We start from the raw sequence: 21,918 nt of genomic DNA on the forward strand, positions 1-21,918 counted from the left end.
AGTTCGAAGAGAGTGGTTTTTGATGGAGATTGCTTGATTTAGCTTTGAAAGAAATAATGTGAATTGTGGGTATGATCAATTCCCTCATTTTGTGCAGTAAAGTGTTGCCAATAAAAAACAGTTTAGTTAGTTTAACAGACGGCCGACCATTCGTACAGCTTACTTGGGTTGGTCCCTTCGTGTTGAGAGAAGAAATGGTAAGAGAGGTAGATGAAGAGAAGAGAAGCAAAAAAAGGAGTTGAAGTCTAGTTGAAATAAGGTTCCGAGTCATTTAATGAATTTGTGGTCACCCTGTCGAGATTCATATGTTTGGTCACGGTAAAAAATTGCTGTTCCTAATAAAGGCATCAATGCACTCTAACTTTATGTTCTATAGTTCAGAGAGGCTGTCACTGAAAGATCGGTAACTTAGAAACCTTGTACAAAAGTGAAAAATAGTTTCATCATCTTCTTAACTATGCAACTCCTGCATTGTAGTTCTTTGTATGGCAATCGGAAAAATCACCGCCACTGAGCAACACCAGTTGTGACAGTTGTAGTCCAAGAGGCCATCGACTAATCCCGTGTCTTTCGGTATTGTTAAACCGACAAGAATGATCTAGGAGCTTATAAGCCATCACTTTTCATATAAATCTTTTGATCATGTTCTGCGTCTCATCGAAATTGTTGACCATCCTGTTAGGACACAAGTTGAGATACAGGGTGTCAAAAGCAATCTCCTCCGGTTACCAAAATGTTTTTTTTTTGCTTCGAAAATGTCGAATTTTGACAGATCGTTTGTGCGGTGATTTTGACACGGAAGACAAAGATCGCCCAGGCCAGCCAAACAAGTTGAAAACCTAGAATTGGAGGCATTACATTATGAGCTTGCAAAATCATTGGGAGCTACTCAAGCAGCAATTTCAAAGCGTTTGCGAGCAGATTACCATACGAATTGGAGCCGAAATGATGCTTGAAAGCAATAAAACAAAATCATTTTTAGACAGACTCATTACTCATTACGATAATAGGAAGTGTAAGAGATCGTATGTGAAGTCCGGCCAACCAAATGTATTTGTTGGGATCAAAAGGTCCTATATATATGGCCAGACCATCACAGGGACCCTTTACTGAACACAACTGAATCGTTTGAAGAAAGCATTGACCGAAAAACGGCCAGAATATGCGGCCAGACATGAAACAGGAGGATTCCTTCACTAGACCTGATCGCACAATTGGCACGTGGGAGGCATCTGCAAGGGGCGACTTAGACGCTTCCCCCTTAGAGGCACCCGAGACAGGGGGTTTAGCCGCCTTGGCGACATGGGCTTTAGCGGCTTTGGAGGTACTAGGAGAGAAATCCAAAGGTACCTCGCCACTTAGGTCACTACCACCTATTGCATCAAATTTTTTACATTCAGCCAACCTGGGTGTACCAGTAGGGTCCCCGGAGATTATAAAGCCCCCGACCGGGTACATGGGGCATAATTTGCCACCTTCCATTGTGCCCTATAGGACAATTTATTGGTGCATTTTATACCTGCTGCCAGGTGTTGAGACACTGCCGCCCCACTGGGGAAACAGACGCAGACCACCAGCCGCCCAATATGGGAAACAGACGCTGGTGGATTTCGGACGGACATTAAAAAGAGTGGAAAATGGTGCGATGGAAACGTCTGATAGCCGCCCCAAATGAGAACAGACGCTATCAGACAGGGGAGGGTAGTTCTTAGTATCATGCTCAACGCGTGCCCGTCTGGAATGGGAGACCCTACCAGAGACAGCCAACTCAAGTTAAACTGTCCCCTCCAGCATGGCCAACACGAATCATCGCACTTAAGAATCTACATCGCGTCAAGATGACAACCCATCGTAGAGATGACTACCCATCGTAGTCACAAAATACAAAATATTTATTTTGATACATATTCAACTCGCATCCCACTAAGCGACAAAATAGGTCTACAAGGAAAATACATAAGCTTTCTTTTGAGAAAAAGGGCCCATTTTGGTAAAAAGTCAAAAAAGTTTTTGATTTCTGAAAAAAAATATCGAAAAATTTATTTTTTTTTTAAATATTGAAGAAATAGCTATCTAAACTATATGGGACACTTGCTAAGAATAATAGGTAATAAGTAACATGGATGAGAAAAAACACCTGTTTGGCCAAAATATAAAATTTTGACCCTCTAACTCAGAGTGTTCTTGACCGATCTTGTTGAAAAATTGTGTCTGAAATCCATCGATTTCAAAAGTTAGTTCACTTGACATGAAATCCACCATTCATTCGTTTTATTCGATTATTCTTGATCTCAAAAATCACAAAATGTTGCCTTCGAAAAGCTTTGTATTACTAGATCGATCAGCTGTATTAAAACAAACTCATTAACAGCTACGGATATTTAGTTCCTAGCTCATAGCTAACCAATTAGTAATGAGCAACTAAACTAAATGAAACTTAATTATTAACTAAAACTTAGTTAGATTCTCTATAAAATATTAAATGAAAAACTATATTCGAAATGCTAAACTCAAGACAAAAAATTTACAAATTTACAAAAGAAAAAAAAAAACAGAACTGTCACAGTTACTGTGACAAACTGTCAAATAAATATAAAATTACAACTAATGACAAAATACTTTGAAATGCAAATGTGGTTAAGACATGCAAAAAATAACAACAAAACAAAGAAAACGAATATATAAAACCCCAAAATAAAAAAATAAGTTTGTATCGAAGTAAAAAACCATATAAACAAAATACTCGAACACACATTTGTTACCTAATATGCTGAAAACATGAACCAAAATACAAAATTACAACGCATTATTCAAAAATTTACAAAAAACTAAAAGCAAACAACTTTAAAAAATTCACAATCAAGTGCATGAGTGGAAAAAATATACAAACGAATGAGTGAGTGAGTGAATAAAAACAGAATGAATGAATAAGTGAGTGAGTGATGTAAACGTAGGCCATAAACATACATAAATATTTATAGCGGTACGTGTGGATACCATAACGTATACAATTCCTAAAGCGGTAGCAGTTTCAATTGTCAAAATCTTTGTCAATTATAACAATTTGACATTTGACAGAACACACAGTGGCAAACATACAACAAGTATGTATGTTGCACACTCACTGTTGTATCAACGCATTGTAATTCAAATACTACATGAGAGTATAAACGACTATGTATATAAATCGATCATTAAAGGCCTTGAATTGTCAGTAAATTTAAATGTTTTTCTGCAAAGGCGCTACTTCAGATTTTGTGGTAAGGTAAACTCAAGGCTATTGAAGGTGTTTGTAATACAAAAATTGTGTTGAAATCATTTCAAAATATAAAATTTCCAGATAAATTTTCCACCAATAAATTGATAAGAAAATGAAGAGATGTTCTAGCATCGGTTCTATCCAAAAAATATTGCATTGTAATATCCATGAAAGGCAACATAACAAAATTAATAGATAGTGATTTTCTGCTAAGCCCTGTTTCTTACAATAAAGTTCTACCAGATCACATCTCAGTAAATCAATTCAAATCGCTCAAAAAGTTAAACGATCGTAAACTTCAATACAAATAGAGCACACTTTACATTCTCTACTGCCCAACCGAAATTTTTCCCACAACTTGCAACGATTCTTTGTAGGTAAGAAATCTCTTTGCATATTTTACCAAAAAAAAAAAAACCATAAACGCATACGTAACCATACGTCTTTTGTTAATTGAAAGATGTCAATTGTCGGTACGTTTATTTTAGTTGCAATGTGCGTTACAGTCGTTTTAGTTTTTCGCCGTTTATTTAAATTTTGGTGCGTTGCATAAGACTTTGGATATTTTCGTTTGAAACCTACGGCTATCTGTGACATTTATCACTACAAGCCAAAAAAAAAAAAACATCAGAGGCAACTTCAAGCTGAAAAACAGTTTAATACTGCTACTGGTAGTATGTCTTTTGGTCCATTGCGTGGTTTAATTGAATTATATTGCTCCTTAGAGGCCTGACATCTGCTGCTGCATGAGAATGAGTAAACAATATAACAAGCGCAAAGAACTACATGATCTAACGTATTATTTAATTGGAAAAAAATGTGCAAAAAATTATTATTTAAAGTCAATGAGTCTTAATATTATTTGAAAGTACAGAAACACTCATAGTCTCAGCTACAGCTCTAGGTCTCCGTCCTAAGGAAATCTTGCCTTAAGAAAATCTAGATCTCCTTCAATAGGAAATCTTGAGCCGCAGCTCTAGATCACCTTCAATAGGAAGTCTTGAGATACAGATCTTGATCTCTAATCTTGAGCTGCTGCTCTAGATATTCGTCTTAAGAAAATCTAGATCTTCCTCGATAGGAGATCTTCTTCAATAGGAAATCTTAAGCTGCAGGTCTAGATCTCCTTCATTAGGAAATCTTGAACTGCAGCACTCAATGGGCAGTTCAATAGGAAATCTTAAATTGGAGCTCTCCTTTAATAGGAAATCTTGAACTGCAGATCTCCTTCAATAGGAAATCTTGATCTGCAGCTCTAGATCACCTTCAATAGGAAGTCTTGAGCTGCAGTTTTAGATCTCCTTCAATATGAAATCTTCAGCTGCAGCTCTAGATCCGCTTTAATAGGAAATCTTGTGCTGCAGCTCTAGATCTCCTTCAATAGGAAATCTTAAGTTGCAGGTCTAGATCTCCCTCAATAGGAAATCTTGAGCGGCAGCTATCGATCTGCTTCAATAGGAAATCTTGAACTGCAGATCTGCTTCAATAGGAAATCTTGAGCTGCAACTCTAGATCTCCTTCAACAGGAAATCTTGAGCTGCAGTTCTAGATCTCCCTCAATAGGAAATCTTGAGCTGCTGATCTAGATATCCGTCTTAAGAAAATCTAGATCTCCCTCAATAGGAGATCTTCTTCAATAGGAAATCTTGAGCTGCAGCTCTAGATCTCCTTCATTAGGAAATCTTGCAGTTCAAGATGTTCTCCTTCAATAGGATATCTTGAATTGGAGCTCTCCTTCAATAGGAAATCTTGTACTGCAGATCTCCTTCAATAGGAAATCTTGATATGCAGCTCTAGATCACCTTCAATAGGAAATCTTGAGCTGCAGTTCTTCAATGTGATATCTTCAGCTGCAGATCTAGATCTCCTTCAATAGGAAATCTTGTGCTGCAGCTCTAGATCTCCGTCTATAGGGAATCTTGAGTTGCAGGTCTAGATCTCCTTCAATTGGAAATCTTGAGCGGCAGCTATCGATCTGCTTCAATAGGAAATCTTGTACTGCAGATCTCCTTCAATAGGAAATCTTGATATGCAGCTCTAGATCACCTTCAATAGGAAATCTTGATATGCAGCTCTAGATCACCTTCAATAGGAAATCTTGAGCTGCAGTTCTTCAATGTGATATCTTCAGCTGCAGATCTAGATCTCCTTCAATAGGAAATCTTGTGCTGCAGCTCTAGATCTCCGTATATAGGGAATCTTGAGTTGCAGGTCTAGATCTCCTTCAATTGGAAATCTTGAGCGGCAGCTATCGATCTGCTTCAATAGGAAATCTTGAACTGCTGATCTCATTCAATAGGAAATCTTAAGCTGCAGTTCTAGATCTCCTTCAATAGGAAGTCTTGAGCTGCAGATCTAGATCTCTTTCAATAGGAAATCTTGAGCTGCTGCTCTAGATATCCGCCTTAACAAAATCTAGATCTTCCTCAATAAGAGATCTTCTTCAATAGGACATCTTGAATTGGAGCTCTCCTTCAATAGGACATCTTGAATTGGAGCTCTCCTTCAATAGGTAATCTTTAACTAAAGATCTCCTTCAATAGGAAATCTGGAGCGGCATCTCTAGATCTCCGTCTACAGGGAATCTTGCAGGTATAGATCTCTCTCAGTAGGAAATATTGAGCCGCAGCTCTCAATCTGCTTCAATAGGAAATTCAGATCTCCTTCAATAGTAAATCTTGAGCTGCAGATCTCCTTCAATAGGAAATCTTGAACTGCAGCTCTTCTTCAATAGGAAATATTGAACTGCAGAAATCCTTCAATAGTAAATCTTAAGCTGCAGCTCTAGCTCTCCTTCAATAGGAAGTTTTGAGCTGCAGCTCTAGATATCTTTCAATAGGAAATCTTTAGCTGCAGATCTCCTTCAATAGGAAATCATTAGCTACAGCTCAAGTCCTGCGTCTATAGGATTTTCTTGAGCTGTATCGCTATATCTCCATCTATAGGAAATCTTTAGCTGCTGCTCTAGCTCTCCTCAGTAAGAAATTTTGTGCTGCAGCTCTAGATAGCCCTCAATAGGAAATCTGGAGCGGCATCTCTAGATCTCCATCTATAGGGAATCTTGAGTTGCAGGTCTAGATCTCTCTCAGTAGGAAATATTGAACCGCAGCTCTCGATCTGCTTCAATAGGAAATTCTGAACTGCAGATCACCTTCAATAGGAAATCTTGAACAGCAGCTCTTCTTCAATAGGAAATATTGAACTGCAGAAATCCTTCAATAGTAAATCTTGAGCTGCAGCTCTAGCTCTCCTCAATAGGAAATCTGGAGCTGCAGCTCTAGATCTCCTTCAATAGGAAGTTTTGAGCTGCAGCTCTAGATATCTTTCAATAGGAAATCTTGAGCTGCAGATCTCCTTCAATAGGAAATCATTAGCTACAGCTCAAGTCCTGCGTCTATAGGATTTTCTTGAGCTGCAGCACTAGATCTTCATCTATTGGAAATCTTTAGCTGTAGCTCTAACTCTCCCTCAGTAAGAAATTTTGTGCAGCAGCTCTAGATCGCCCTCAATAGGAAATCTTGAGCTCCAGCTTTGGATATCAGTCTATAAGAAAAGCGTTAAGCATTGAAATCTAAAAATATTTTTCGTATTTAACTTTCTTGCTGCAACAATTTCCTTTACACGCATTTATATTCCCAAATCCTTGTAATCCTTAAACATTAGTCTTCGGATGGTCTTAGCAAATCACCCAAAATAAATTCTAAAAAGAGCAAAAAACCAAATACGGCAGTGATAAATGTATGAATTCTGGGAAAGGGACTGCTAAATGCAACAAATGCATTCCTACAACATACCCCACAACAAAACAAAAAATAAAAAAAGAAACAACTAATAAATGATACACATATGAAAGGCGCCATGTAAAATAATAGTGGTTAGAATTGGTGTGGAATAAATGTGAAAAGTTTACATACTTTTGCTCCCGTTTCTTTTTTGCGGGAATAAATTTTTCTTGCAAAGACTTTGCTGCAGAAAATGAGGAAAACAAAAATCCAAAACCAATTTAACATAATGACTATGAAATGAAATCCAGCAGCAGCACGTTTTAATATTTTTCTTATATACTAAATGGGATGGTATGGCATGCAAGCAGGAACAGGCTAAAACTGTTAAGAGAGATGATGGAACAAAAAAACAAAATCCGGTGTCGGTTTCATATGAAATTTTCTTCCACTATTTCTCAAAATACTATGAAGAGTACTGAAACTTTTGTTTCTTCTTTAGTGTTTTGGCATGAAGGACATTCCAAGGACGCTTATAGATGCGTTTCTTAACTTTATTTCACTTTGCCTGCTGTGTGCTGATGATTATTTGAACATAGTTTGCTTGTATCCCTCTAAAATGTCTTGAAGGAAAAATTTTGAAGATTTATAACACATCCTTAGGGTTTCTGCACTAAACTAGTATATACACGCACACAAACAGCCTGCAAACTACTTACCCCGTCTACTGCCCTGCCAACAGGCAAACGTCAAAGCTTTGGCATATGAAAATGACTACAGTACAGCTGCTTATGGCATTTGGTTTTTCCTTTTCTCCTCGTTTTTTTTTTTTTTTTTGGTGTTTTGGTAAAAGGCACCATAAATGGATTCTTGCGGAATACTAATAAAGTTTTCTTCAACAAATATCCTGTACACAAAGCAAAAACTACGTATTCGTTTTAACGCAAAAAGGATGAAGAGAAAAAAAGGTTTGAACTATAGAAAAAAAATCTAACGTCCCCTTGTTTGCAATGACTTTATGGACGTCTAATGTATGTATGTAGGTACTAAGATTATGCCACATGCACCAACAGTATTTGGTGCAGCGGCAGCAGCAGCATCAATAGTAAAACTAAATCATTTTGTTGCTGTTGTTGGTGTTTATGCCTTTAGAAAACTAGGGGAGTAGTTTTGAACATTTGTGCGTTGCATTAAGATTAAACTCCTACTCGTATACAATATATTTTTTTTATTAGATTTTACTTTGAGCTATAATTGGATGATAAGCAATATTGGTTAGACAGGAGCGATATATTAAATCTTAGATAGCTTGGTCACTAAAAGTTCTTGATATCCTTCTGAAGGAAATCTTGAGATGGAACTCTTGATACTCATCTATAGGAAATCTTGAGCTGCAGCTCTAGATTTAAGTATCTAAAACATCTTAAGCTGGCCGCTCTAGATCTTTATCTCTACGAATGTAAAGCTGTTGCTCTAAATCTGCGTCTGAGCTCTAGATATTCATCTGTAGGAAATCTTAAACTAGAACTTTAGATCTCCGTCATTAGGAAATCTTTGGCTGACGATTTAGATCTACATCACTAGGAATTTTTGAGCTTGAGCTTTATATCTAAATCTTTTGGAAATCTTAAGCTGGAGGTCTGATCGCCGTCTACTGTAAATGAGTTGAAACTTTAGATCTCCGTCTGTAGAAAATATTGAGCTGAAGCCTTAGAAATCTTAAGATAAAGTTCTATATCTACGTCAACAGGAAATCTTGAGCTGGAACTCTAGATCTCCGTATATAGGAAATCTTGAGCTGGAGCTCTAGATCTCCGTCTATAGGAAGTATTGATCTGGAGCTCTATATCTCCCTCTACAGCAAATCTTGAGATTAAGATTTAGATCTTCGTCAATATAAAATATTAAGGTAAAGCTTAAGATCTCCGTAAATAGGAAATCTTGAGCAGAAGGTTTAGAACTCCGACACTAGGAGGAAGTCTTGAGCTAGGGCTGTAGACCCACGTCAATAGGAAATCTTTGGTTGGAGCACAAGATCTCCAACTGTAGGAAATCTTGTGTTTGAGCTCAAGATCTCCCTCAATAGGAAATTTTTAGCAGCAGCTCCAGATCTCCGTGTATAGGAAATCTTAAGATAAAGCTCTATATCTCCGTCTATAGGAAGTATTGCGCTGGAGCTCTAGATATCAATCTACAGTAAATCTTGAGATTAAGATTTAGATATTCAGCTATAGAAAATATTGGGGTAAAGCTTTAGATTTCCAACAATAGGAAATCTTGAGCAGAAGGTTAAGAACTCCGACACTAGGAATTTTGGAGCTGCAGCTCCATATAGGAAATCTTGAGCTATGGCTGTAGACCTTCGTTAATAGGAAGTCATGAGCTGCAGCTCCTATTTCCGTCTGTAGGAGGTATTGAGCTGGAGCTCTAGATCTCCCTTTACAGTAAATTTTGAGATGAAGATTTATTTATAGGAAATCTTGAGCAGAAGGTTAATAACTCCGACACTAGGAATTTTGGAGCTAATATTTCCGTCTGTAGGAAGTATTGAGCTGGAGCTCTAGATCTCCCTTTACAGTAAATTTTGAGATGAAGATTTAGATATTCGTCTATAGAAAATATTGAGGTAAAGCTTTAGATTTCCAACAATAGGAAATCTTGAGCAGAAGGTTAAGAACTCCGACACTAGGAATTTTGGAGCTGCAGCTCTATAGGAAGTCTTGAGTTAGGACTGTATTCCCTCCTATTGTAGGAAGTCTTAAGTAGGTACTTTCTCCGTTTATAAGAAATCTTAACCTGCCGCTCTAGATCTTCGTCTATAGGATAAGAAATGTATTGCTAAAACGAGGGAATTTCATCTACGCCCAAGAAAATTCTATAAATCATTTAGAAAAGCACTCCAACAAGTCGCTTACCATTCACTCCAAAATCCTTACAGATTTTCTACATCTTTCCTAATTTCCAGCAAATAAAGATGGTGGCAAGCGAGTACTAAAACAATAACAACAACATAAAGACGAAGAAAGAAAAGTCATTTCTGGTAGTTCAACTGCCTTTAGAAATAAACGTCCTTCGTTATGCAGTAAACATTTCGCATTTTGCTAAAAATTTTGTGTTCCCCCAAGTTGATTAAGCAAGTTTTCTACAAAACTGATGCAGGATGCTAAAGCTGATGGTGATGCGCTGCCTGCGTTCTCTTGTATGACCTGTTTGTCCTCTGGTAAAGAATCAAGAAGATGGTGCAAAAAAAAAGATGAAATATTTGCTATATTTTTTATTTTTTTTGTGTGTTTTCAGCCCCATGGCTGGGTTATTTTCTTGTTGTTTTTATTATTATATGTACATTTTTTGCCAGTGCAATTTTCTGTTTCTCATGCACGAAAAAACAACATTTTGTATGCGTTGCCATTATGGCGCTAGAAAAGTACACAAACGCATAGACACACACACTACGACACATTTATTCACCATATTTCCACATTCAATCTTAAGCAGTTAGTAAAGTAAGAAAAACAGTTTTGGTGCTGTTTACTAAATGACAGGATCTTTTTTTTAACATTTTTTTTTTTTTGCTTTAAAACATCCTCATTTGAAACGTCGCCTGGGCGTCATTTAGCTTAGCTCAACTGACGCCGTTATCCTTTAGTCCTTTGCTTTGCTGCTGCACACCGCCCCTCCTGCATTGAGGATGGAAAATTTCGGCAATATTTCATTTTATTTTAAATTTTGCCGCTTCATTTGACATCAAATTGTAATGCGTTTTCTTAGACGTGTACGTTTCATACATACACAAACACATCTATATCTACAGCTTTACTCCTTCGCACATATTCGCAAGTATATACAGATATTGTCAGTGAATAACAATTACTGATAGGTATACAAACTATGGTACTTTCTGGACACTAATTTAAGTTAAAAAGTACCAATAACATTTTAACAATTTTGTTCTCTAGAGCTACAAAAGCCGTCTTCTATCAAGGAACTGTTAACTTCACTATGGTAATAAGGATATAAGTTTTCATTCCATTTGCCAAACAACTTTAAAAAAAACAAGTAAGAGAGCTATATTCGGCTGTGCCGAATCTTATATACCCTTCACCAAATTATACTTGAAAATATATTTTTTTAAATATTTTTATTTAAACAATATTAACATTTTTTTTGTTTTAAATTGTTTTTAACATTTTTTTTTAAACAAAATTTTTTTAATTTTTTAAAAAAAATTTATGACAAAAAAAAATTTTATTGATAAAAAAAAAATTCGGGTTAAAAAATATTTTTCCCGATTTTGACCTTGCCACTCATGGCGATGGGTATAATAAATCTTACCTACATATCGAGCCCTTAGCGCCAAATTATCGTAAGCGACATTTTAAATTTTTTTTATTGCAAAAATTAAAATTTTATGGACCGACTGATGTTTTAGCGTTCTCAGAATATCAAAATTGTTAATAACTTCAAAATTATAGGGGGTAAGAGTTTATCGTAAGTCAATGTTTACATTTTACAGTAAACGAATTTTATCGTAATCGTAATCGACACACAGTGGTATTGAAAAACAAGTAAGAAAGTATGGTCGGTCAAGCCCGACCATATAATACCCTACACTAAGTAAATGAGCAAAAACATTTTTCTTTTAAAATTTCAATAATTTATATTTTTGAGTGATTTTCGGAAGTGGGCCTTATATGGGGGCTATGACCAATTATGGACCGATCACCATGAAATTAGGTCGAGTGATTTGTGTCTATATGAAAGTTTACTATGTTGAATTTTGTGAATATACCAACATTTTTAAGCGATTTATGGACGTTAAAGTGATTTTCGGAAGCGGATCTATATGGGAGCTATGACTAATTATGGACCGATCGTAACAAAATTTGGTGACATGAATATATTTTGAATATATAATACATATTTGGAGAGCAATTTGTGGAGATACATTAATAAATTAAACATTTATGACCGATAAAGTCCAATTTCGGAAGGACATTTGTATGGGGGCTAGGTGAAATAATGAACCCATTTCAGCCATTTTCAATAGGCTTGGTCCTTGGGCCGAAAAAAATTATATGTACCAAATTTAATCGAAATATCTTCAAAATTGCGACCTGTACTCTGCGCACAAGGTTTACATGGACAGCCAGCCAGCCAACCAGTAGGACACCTCGGGTATTTTACATTTTTAAAACGATCCTATTTCTTCGTTTGTGTTCCGATTTCAAAAAAATACACATATAAAATCATCGAGCGCTACAAAAGACATAGTCGTAGCTATCAATAATCTCTTATAGCTTAAGCCTAGTACTCTGTTCATATTTGCGAAAAATTATGGTTTTTTCATGCGAAAAATTTTACATGCTGTTTGACAGCTAACTGTTGGTTTTAATTTCGTGCGAAAGAAGTGCTGCGTATGTTATTTCGTGTGGAAAAATAAGGTTGCCTGATTTATTTCACATGTTTTCCACAATAAAAACAGAGTACTGCTTTTGCGAAATTATTTCGCATATATTTCATTCCAAATATTTTATATGTAGTTTGACGGCATTTCGCATAAAATTTTGAACAGAGTACCTAGATTTAGGAGATATTCGCATTTGAAAATTAAATTTTCAAAATTTTTACCCAACCTACTCCAGTTTTTCCTTCATTAGAATAACAACATATGTATGTGTCAAATGGAAAAATAACTGTTTAAAAATAATGACGATTTTTCTAAAAGGATGTATAAGGAATTTATGCTTTCTGAGAGCTATGTTTTCATAAAATATTTTAAATGAAAAAAAATTAAAAAATTTTGTTACCGAGGGGACAAGGTCCATTAAAAAAAACACATATATGTTTTATGTAAAATTAAACTTTAAGGCAAAAATTCTCAAATCGCATATTCTATATCAAAATATAGTAACCGATTTTAGATGGCCCAATATGCTTTTAATTATCTTGTAAAGGATTCCGATAACTCCGACCCTGGTATGGATATTATAGCCAAAAAACTATAAATTTCCATTTTTAGGATTTTTCAACACTTTTTTGGGAATTGCGGGAATGCTGATAATAAATTTCAAAATTCGTTTTTATTTTTCCATTTCAAATAGAAAATTTTACATAACTGTGAAATTTCATTAAAAAACTATTCCTTAATAACAATTTTATTGCAATTCGAAAAATTTTTATCTATGTAAAAATTCAATAAAAAAAATTTTTTGTCATATTTTTCAATAAAGTATTCCATAAATTTTTAATTGTCAAAAGTTATAAATATTTTTGAAAAATAGATAAATACATAGTTTGAAACATAGGGTAACATAGAGACGAGACGTAATTGTCAAAGACCTAAATTTGTTGTCAAAAACCTATCTCTTGCAACAACAAAATACATGCTATTCAATGTATTTTGTTTTTGTATCAAACATATGATTTGTTGTATTTTTATTAGAAAAATCGGAGTGTCTCGTCTCTATGTGTAATTCTCTATGGTTTGAACCATGGCAGAACAAGCAAGGTACAATTATTAGAAAGTACGTTCTCAATTATACATTCCCTATAACGTCAAACAAAAGAAAATTAGAAAAAAACAAAACGAAATGTTTAAGACAAAAATAAATTAATTAAACAAATTTTTGTGTATTTACTTTTTTTCGTGAAATATTCAATTCAAATTAAATTTTTTCCAAATAAATATGTGTTAGTTTTAATATAACGTGCAAAACATTGCGAAAACAAAATAAAAACTGATGAGAGTAAATGCGTTATTTGACGTTGTAGGGGTAAATATTGAAAACTCTCCCTAATAATTGTACCTGGTTGGTTCTACCATGGTTTGAACGAAATTATATTATATCGCATCATAACATTTTTAATTCTATGTATAAATTTCAAAATAATCGAAAAAACCTTCTCCTATAAAATTTGTGTTTTGTCGCTTACGATAATTTGGCGCAAGGGCTCGATATGATGGAAATAGATTTTCCGAAGCTACCATATATCTTTTTTATGCCCTTCACCTTCGTGAGAAGGGTATATATAAGTTTGACATTCCGTTTGTAATTTGCACAATATAATTTTCCGACCCTATAAAGTATATATATTCTGGATCCTTGTAGATAGCGTAGTCGATTAAGCAATGTCCATCTGTCTCTCTGTTGAAATCAACTTTCCGAACCCCCCAAATAACTTACATGCACGATTCATATATCAATATCTCAGGAATTCTTCCCGCTCGCGAAAATCGGTCCACAAATGGCTGAGACATAAGGACAAACCCAGGACAAGCTCGATTTTTGACCTATTATTGAGCTATATCTGGATACTATGTCATTAATATAGACAATATGGATATCTAATGATAGATATTTCAAAGACCTTTGCAACCACGTATATAAGACCATAATAAGTTGTTGGTCGAAATTGGTAAAAATTTTTTTTAACCCGAATTTTTTTTTCACCAAAAGTTTTTTTTTTGCTAAATATTAAAAAAAACATTGAAAAAACAAAAAAATAATTTTAAAATTTTAAAAAAAATTGAAAAATTTAAAAAAATTTAAAAAATAATGTGAAACAAAATTTTTTCCAAAAAATTAAAAAACAAATTTGGGAAAAAAAAATTTGTTTAACTAAAATATTTAACATTTTTATTTTGAAGTATAATTTGGTGAAGGGTATATAAGATTCGGTACAGCGAATTTTAAATTGAGCTGATTAAAGTCTTGTATGACCATAGAGAACCTGTGTACCAAATTTCAACAAATTTCGAACGGATAAGGTCCGATGCTTTGTCGAATATTTTTGTTTCCTCCCTGGTACAATTCATTCCATTTATTAGCCCTGCACAATTGTTAACACATAACTCATCTCTAATGGCTTTGTTTGTTGTTGTGGCAATTTCTTTTTAACTCTGTTGCAATCATAATTTTCCTCGAGTCGCAACAGTGATGTTCGTTGTTGCTGTATTTACTGACATTCCTTGAGTTTAAAGTTTTTTTTTTTTTTGTTTGTCCTCCCTCGCATTCTTAATGAGAGGGACTTTGGCTGCAGCAGCAGTTTGTATTCGTTCGTTCATATTCATTCATATTTTCTTAGGATGTTTTTTATTTTGTCTTCATATTTTGTTTACGTTAAGTTGGGAAAATTTTCAACATTGATAAATAGTTTTGTTTTTTTCCTACTTTATCTTTGGCTATAAATGTGTGTTGTTGTTGTTTTTCGAAAATTGGTATAATGTTTCTCGTTTTGGTGCTTTGTGGCATAAAATTAGTAAATATGCAGTCAGTGTAGTTGGAGTTTTTTTTTCTTTTATATTTTGCCGTATAAGAAAAATGTATAAAAAAAAATTTCTTACAAGTATTCCTACATCAAAACAACAACCTTGTATGCCTTTGAAAATAAATTTTTATAGATTTTTAAAAAATTTAAATTTGTGATAACAGCATGACGACCTGACTGACATTGTATTCTATTATTAATCCCACAAGATCCAAAAACTAATAAAAAATATACCATGAATTTTAAGATTTTTATCCATTGCGACTACATTTGGTCCGAGACTGAAAAACGGCTTTTATGGCATTCTCTGCTTTGGCATTTTAGAATTGTCTAAAAGCAAAATTTCGAAAAAAAAAATATTTTTAAATATTTCTTTTTGTTAAATACATTTAATATCGAAACAACAAAATAAAAAAGTTAAGATTTATATTCATAATTTGATGTTGCAGGCGTAAATATTATTTCTACCTTGAAATTGTAATATGTTTTTTTTATGATTTTCAGCTACAAAATGTTAAACTATGAGCGAAATTAATTGCTTTAATGTTAGTTCATGTTTAATGATATTTTTTCGTTTCAGATTTTGTTGATTAATCCTGAATGATTGGTCAATATATGGCCATTATACAAAAATATTTTAACTAAATCATTAGTAATGCAATTGTAATACAATGTATTGTTACGAAATTGTACTTGAATTCAAATATAACGATTTTAAGCATAATGCTTTCAAATAACAGTGCTGTAATAGCAAACTGTAACATATCTGTGGGCATTATTAAATAAAAGCTTTCAGTTGATTTGATCGTAAGTTGGCAACGCTGTATTCGAATTCGAATATTCAGTTAAAGAACATTGTAAAAAGTACAACACAGATGGCGTATGTATTAGTAAGATCTAGAATATTCGAATTTTTGACAGTTAAAGAACAATCTAGAGTGCAGATGGCAGTGTTATAAATAGTGGCAGAGGTTGCAGTCGTGAGTGAGTTTATCAGAGACGCTTTTCGAATAAAGTGTGTTGTGTTTTTCAAGTAAATTCGTGTACATTATAAATTGTGTCTGTATTTCTGCGAATTTACAAACGTGTATAAAAAAACATTGAGTGATTATTTAATTCTGTTGTTGTTGTACATTTGAATAAATAAAGAGTTGTTATAATTTTCAAACTACTAAACGGCTTTTACTTGCAATCAAAAGTATCCCATTTATTTAAAGGAAATAAACCAGCGTTTTGAAAAGGTTAAAACGTAACAATATGTACATATTTATTTTGAATATGTATGTATGTAAATAAAACTCACTTGTTTAGAAATTTAAATCTTGAGATCAATTCAATCAATTAAAAGCATAAAAATTATTACATACTAGCTGACCCGACAGGCGTTGTCCTGATAGTTAAATAGAAAAAAAAGTATTATTGAATGATAATTTTTATTCATATAGGATATAGAATAAAATATACATAGAAGCGCTAGAGAGAGACAAAGAACCTAAGTTTGTTGTAAATCAATGTACATATTTTGAGTTTTTATATAAGTAATTGAATTTTGGTCTGAAAAATGAGTGATCACAGATCGAGCTGCTTTTCTTGATTAAACGCTTATTTGCCAAGTTATTAGCGAATTTAGATATTTTGAGTTTTTATATAAAAAAATCAATTTTTGGTCAGAAATATGAGTGATCACATATCGAGCTCCTTTTCTTGATTAAACGCTTATTGGCCAAGTTATTAGCGAATTTAGATATTTTGAGTTTTTATATAAAAAAATCAATTTTTGGTCAGAAATATGAGTGATCACAGATCGAGCTGCTTTTCTTGATGAAACGCTTATTGGCCAAGTTATTAGCGAATTTAGATATTTTGCGTTTTTATATAAAAAATCAGAAATTCAAAATTAGATATTTTGAATTTTTATATAAAAAATCGATTTTTGGTCAGAAATATGAGTGATCACAGATCGAGCTGCTTTTCTTGATTAAACGCTTATTTGCCAAGTTATTAGCGAATTTAGATATTTTGAGTTCTTTATATAAAAAGTCGTTTTCCGATTTTAGATAAATGGAAAAAAGTGTGCGTGGTCAATTATTCATTCTGTAGAAACCTAAATTGGGCTATGAACAACTTTTTAAAAAAAAAAAATTGTCTAAATCGTTCGGTCCGGTCGTTCTCTACTGATGCAATTACCAACGAACGACACTTGATTTTTATTTATATAGATTTCAAAGTAATAAACTCACCTGAAATACAATTTATGTACATTTCTTTAGATATTTATTTATTATTTATATGTAATTGAATACCCGAACCGATTTCCGTTATATTTATATTAGCTATATTATTGGCAACTCTAGCATTCTTCACTATTCAATTCAAAACAATGAATTTGTTTGTGTAAAAAAAACATAAACACTTTATTTACTAAATGAGTTGTAGTTTTTTCTAGTTTTGCTTTTACTATACAGATTTTGCTCTTATTTTCTCATGCTCTTTTAATATGTAAAAACAAAAAAAAACACATTCGACATACACGCAAAGTCATGCTCAAAGGGCTTTACTTTTAAACAACAACAACAATTACAAAACACTACTAAATACAACAACAACAACAATGAAAATACACAATCTTATTGGCAATTTGGCTTTTTTTCACTGATTTAGTATTTCAATAAAAACTTTATTTTAACAATGATTTATTTACAATTTCAATAGTTATTTTATTAAATAACATTAGGAAGTTTAATATTTTAGGTATTTTGTTAAATTTTCTACACTTGCACTATTATTAATGTTTTATTAATGACGAACAACACGACGACGAATTTAAGGCGAACGAATTTAGAGGAGACCTTTTAAGAACTAAAATTTTTGGCAATCACAGTAGAGTTGCCAGTTAAAATGGAATTCTATTTGATAGGGGGATTTTATTAACAGGATATTAATTTAATGGTAGAAAGCTATAAGAATTGTAATTATGAATTCAGACTAAAAGAAAGGTTGGTTTAAAACATTTTGTAATTATGAATTCAGACTAAAAGAAAGGTTGGTTTAACACATTTTGCATGCAATGTATGAAAAAACGTTAAAATTTTTCAAAGGGGGCAAGGTTTGTGTAGCTTCTGAAGAGTAAATATAGGCTTTTTATATAAGTATTTGATATTGGTAAAAACCTTAAGACTTGAAGATTGATATTTTAGTACAATTAAATAATTTTATAAATTTTTCAGACTTAATTTACCTTAGAAACTAAAAAAAGTTTAATTTTAATTAATATAAAATTTTAACAGTCCTTAAATCAATGACATTCAAATTTTAGATTTTTTTTTTTTCAAATACCGAAATTCCTACTGTGACGTTATTTACCGTGTGATAGTAAACAAATTTTGTACGTACAGTGTCGGACAAAACTAAAGCACGGACTATTACCTCGTAACAAAAACCACAATAAAATTTCAAAAATCACTTTTTTCATTTTTCTTTTTATAATTTTCGATAGAATATATGTTAGGAATTATAAAATAGAATGAATATTCATTTATTTCTAATAAAAAATAAAAAAATCACAAAAAGTTTTACATTACCCTGAAAAGTGCAGCGGCAAAACTAAAGCACATAACATAGAATATATACTCTTTCATTAAATTACAGAAAAATACGAAGAGAAAATATTATTACATAACGAAAAACTTTCTCTTAAAGACATTCTAAGAGTTATTACAAAAAAATAACACGTGTTTTACTATCACTTTTGATCTTTACCATTCCCAGTGCATTTTTTGCGATTGAAAGTACAAAATGGCTCGTAATAAATATTCAGTGCATTTAAAAGAAAAAATAATTGAAGATTTTAATAAAGGAGAATCTGTAACAAAAATTGCAAAGAAATTTAATATTCATCATAGCGTAATTTCCCGAATTATAAGCCGCTTTAAGTCAACAGGTTCACTGGTTACCATACATAAGGGTGGTCGACCACGGAAAACCACTAAACGGGAAGACCAGGCTATAATTCGAATTTTAAAAAAGGATCCCTTTACATCTGCAAGGTCCATTGCAAACCAACTGGCATTAAATATTACTCCTAGAACCATTCAAAGAAGAGCGGTAGAAGGTGGCTTAAAATCGTATAGGACTGTAAAAAAACCATTTATTTCCACAAAAAATAGACAGGCTAGAATTAATTTTGCGAAGGAACATTTAAACTGGAGTGTAACAGAATGGAAGACAGTACTGTTCTCCGATGAATCCAAGTTTAACTTGAAGGGTTCTGATGGATATCAGTTAGTACGGAGACCAGCAGGGCAACGACTTAATCCACTGTATACTAAAGGAACTGTAAAACACGGAGGAGGTAATATAATGGTCTGGGGATGTTTCTCTGGTCAAGGTATTGGACCCATTCACAAAGTAAATAGGATAATGGACCGTTTCATGTATAAAGACATACTGGAGAATGTAATGCAGCCATATGCGGTGGAGGAAATGCCACTTAATTGGAGGTTTCAGCAAGACAACGACCCCAAACACACTGCAAAATGTGTGAAAGAGTGGTTTGTTGCAAATGAAATCAATGTCTTGAAGTGGCCAGCGCAATCGCCAGATCTCAACCCGATAGAAAACCAATGGGAAATTGTAGATCGGAAAATATTGCGCGATAATTGCAAGAATTTGGAAGACCTTTTCCGCCAAGTGGAAATAGCCTGGAATACTATTCCTGGGGAGGTTATATCGAATCTAATTGAGTCCATGCCTCGTAGATGTAAAGAAGTCTTAAAAAATAAAGGCTATGCCACAAAATATTAGAAATATTTTTAGTTTTAGTTAATATTTATAAAATGTGCTTTAGTTTTGTCGCGCCCAAAAACGACTGTTGAAAATGTGATATGAATTTTTTTTGTTATAGTTAATGAAGTTATTTATTTTTTGTTTCTTTTTAATAAACTAAGATGTTATCTTAATAAAAAAGTTGAAAAAATATAAATACTAACTTGAATACTATTTTTATTGAAGTGTTGTGTATTAAGTATTATCCCGTGCTTTAGTTTTGTCCGACACTGTATTTAAACAACTTATAGGGTTATGCAAATATGTATGGAGATTTTTCGAGGTTCGGTGCTTTACGTTTTAAGAATGTTTTACTCAATCCTCAATTTTTTAGGGGCAGAATCAAAATTTTTTGGAGCTAAATCTTGAATTTCTAAACGGATAGTTCGATCGGGATAACATAGCCAAGGTATAAATTTTCCAAATAAATTTTTGGAATGCGCTCGGCTAGGTCTAGCGTGTGCTATTTATATCTTATAATTTCAGAGTTATAGGCAAATCAAAATTGAAATTTTAAAATTTTACTATACCTTGGTCCGCTTTTTTAAAAATATACGGCGTAAGTTTTTTTGTTAGTTAGACAATTAAATTTCCAATAACATACAAAAGATTTCAGAGCAATATCGATTACAAATCCAAAAATAACCCATTTTCAATTTAAAAATTCAAAAAATAGTATATTTATGCGGTTTTTTGGACAAAAAGGTGACTTAACTCTTTAAGATAATTCAAAGCCATATCCCAGTAAGCACCAAAGCCCCAAAAATTCAAGCACTTGAACATTTTGTTGGAATTTGACTTGAATGCAAATGTAATTATACTTTAGACATGAAAAATATTTGAAAATTTATTTATTTTTCAAACAAAAAACATATGTATGGCTTGAATTTATGTTTCCTTTTTACTGGAGAATGCTATTGAAATAAAGTGTAATACAACTGTAATTCAATTGCTTGACTATAATTCAAGGCTTGAATTACACTTGGTTTCAACTTGAATTCCAGTAAAAATGCTTATTAGGTATCAATTATGGATAAAAAAATAAACGATTTTCAATTTAAAAATTAAAAAAATTGTAGATTTTTGCTGTTTTTTTGGGCGAAATTTTTTTGTTTAAGAACATATAGTAATTTATGTTTTTTAACATTTTGGTTTTTTTTTTATCAAAATTTCAACTTTGGGTCACATGCTCCAAAATCCCAAAGCTGAGATCAGAAAACGGAAATCAGCTTTGCAAATCTTGATGTGTGCCCTATTTTTCTGCGAAGTATTTTCCCTGTCCCGAAATGCGGACCCTATGGGAAAAATTGTCCAAAATACCATTTTTGGAATTTTCACTCCAATTTTTAGGAATTGGAGCGAAAATCCCTTTGACCTATTGACAAGTTACACTTTGATATTTAGAAATTAATCTCATTGAGTTTTGTTAATAAATAAGGATTTTATTACATATTTCATATTTATTGATTTTCTAAAACTATAATTTGTATCAATATTTTAATTCGAGTGCAAATATTAGGAACACTTTGATTCACTTTTATTTCGAACTAATTTATTATGTTAAGATAAGTTAATTTTAGGTCTTACCAAATATCTCAATATCGCAATTATATTCAAAAAATATGCCACTTCATTTGACCCAAAATTCAAAATTTCAATTAATATGTGACCAAAATTTGTTTTATAAATCTTTTATCAATTTAATATAGTATAATTACAAATCTGTTCTCCTCTTCCTATAGCTTTCCTCCATTAAATTAAAATCCTGTTATTAAAATCCCCCCATCAAATAAAATTCCATTTGAACTGGCAACTCTGCTGGGTTTGCCAAACATTTTAGTTCTT

Source organism: Calliphora vicina, chromosome 4 (genome assembly GCF_958450345.1).
Source record: "Calliphora vicina chromosome 4, idCalVici1.1, whole genome shotgun sequence".
In the NCBI taxonomy this organism is placed as follows: domain Eukaryota; kingdom Metazoa; phylum Arthropoda; class Insecta; order Diptera; family Calliphoridae; genus Calliphora; species Calliphora vicina.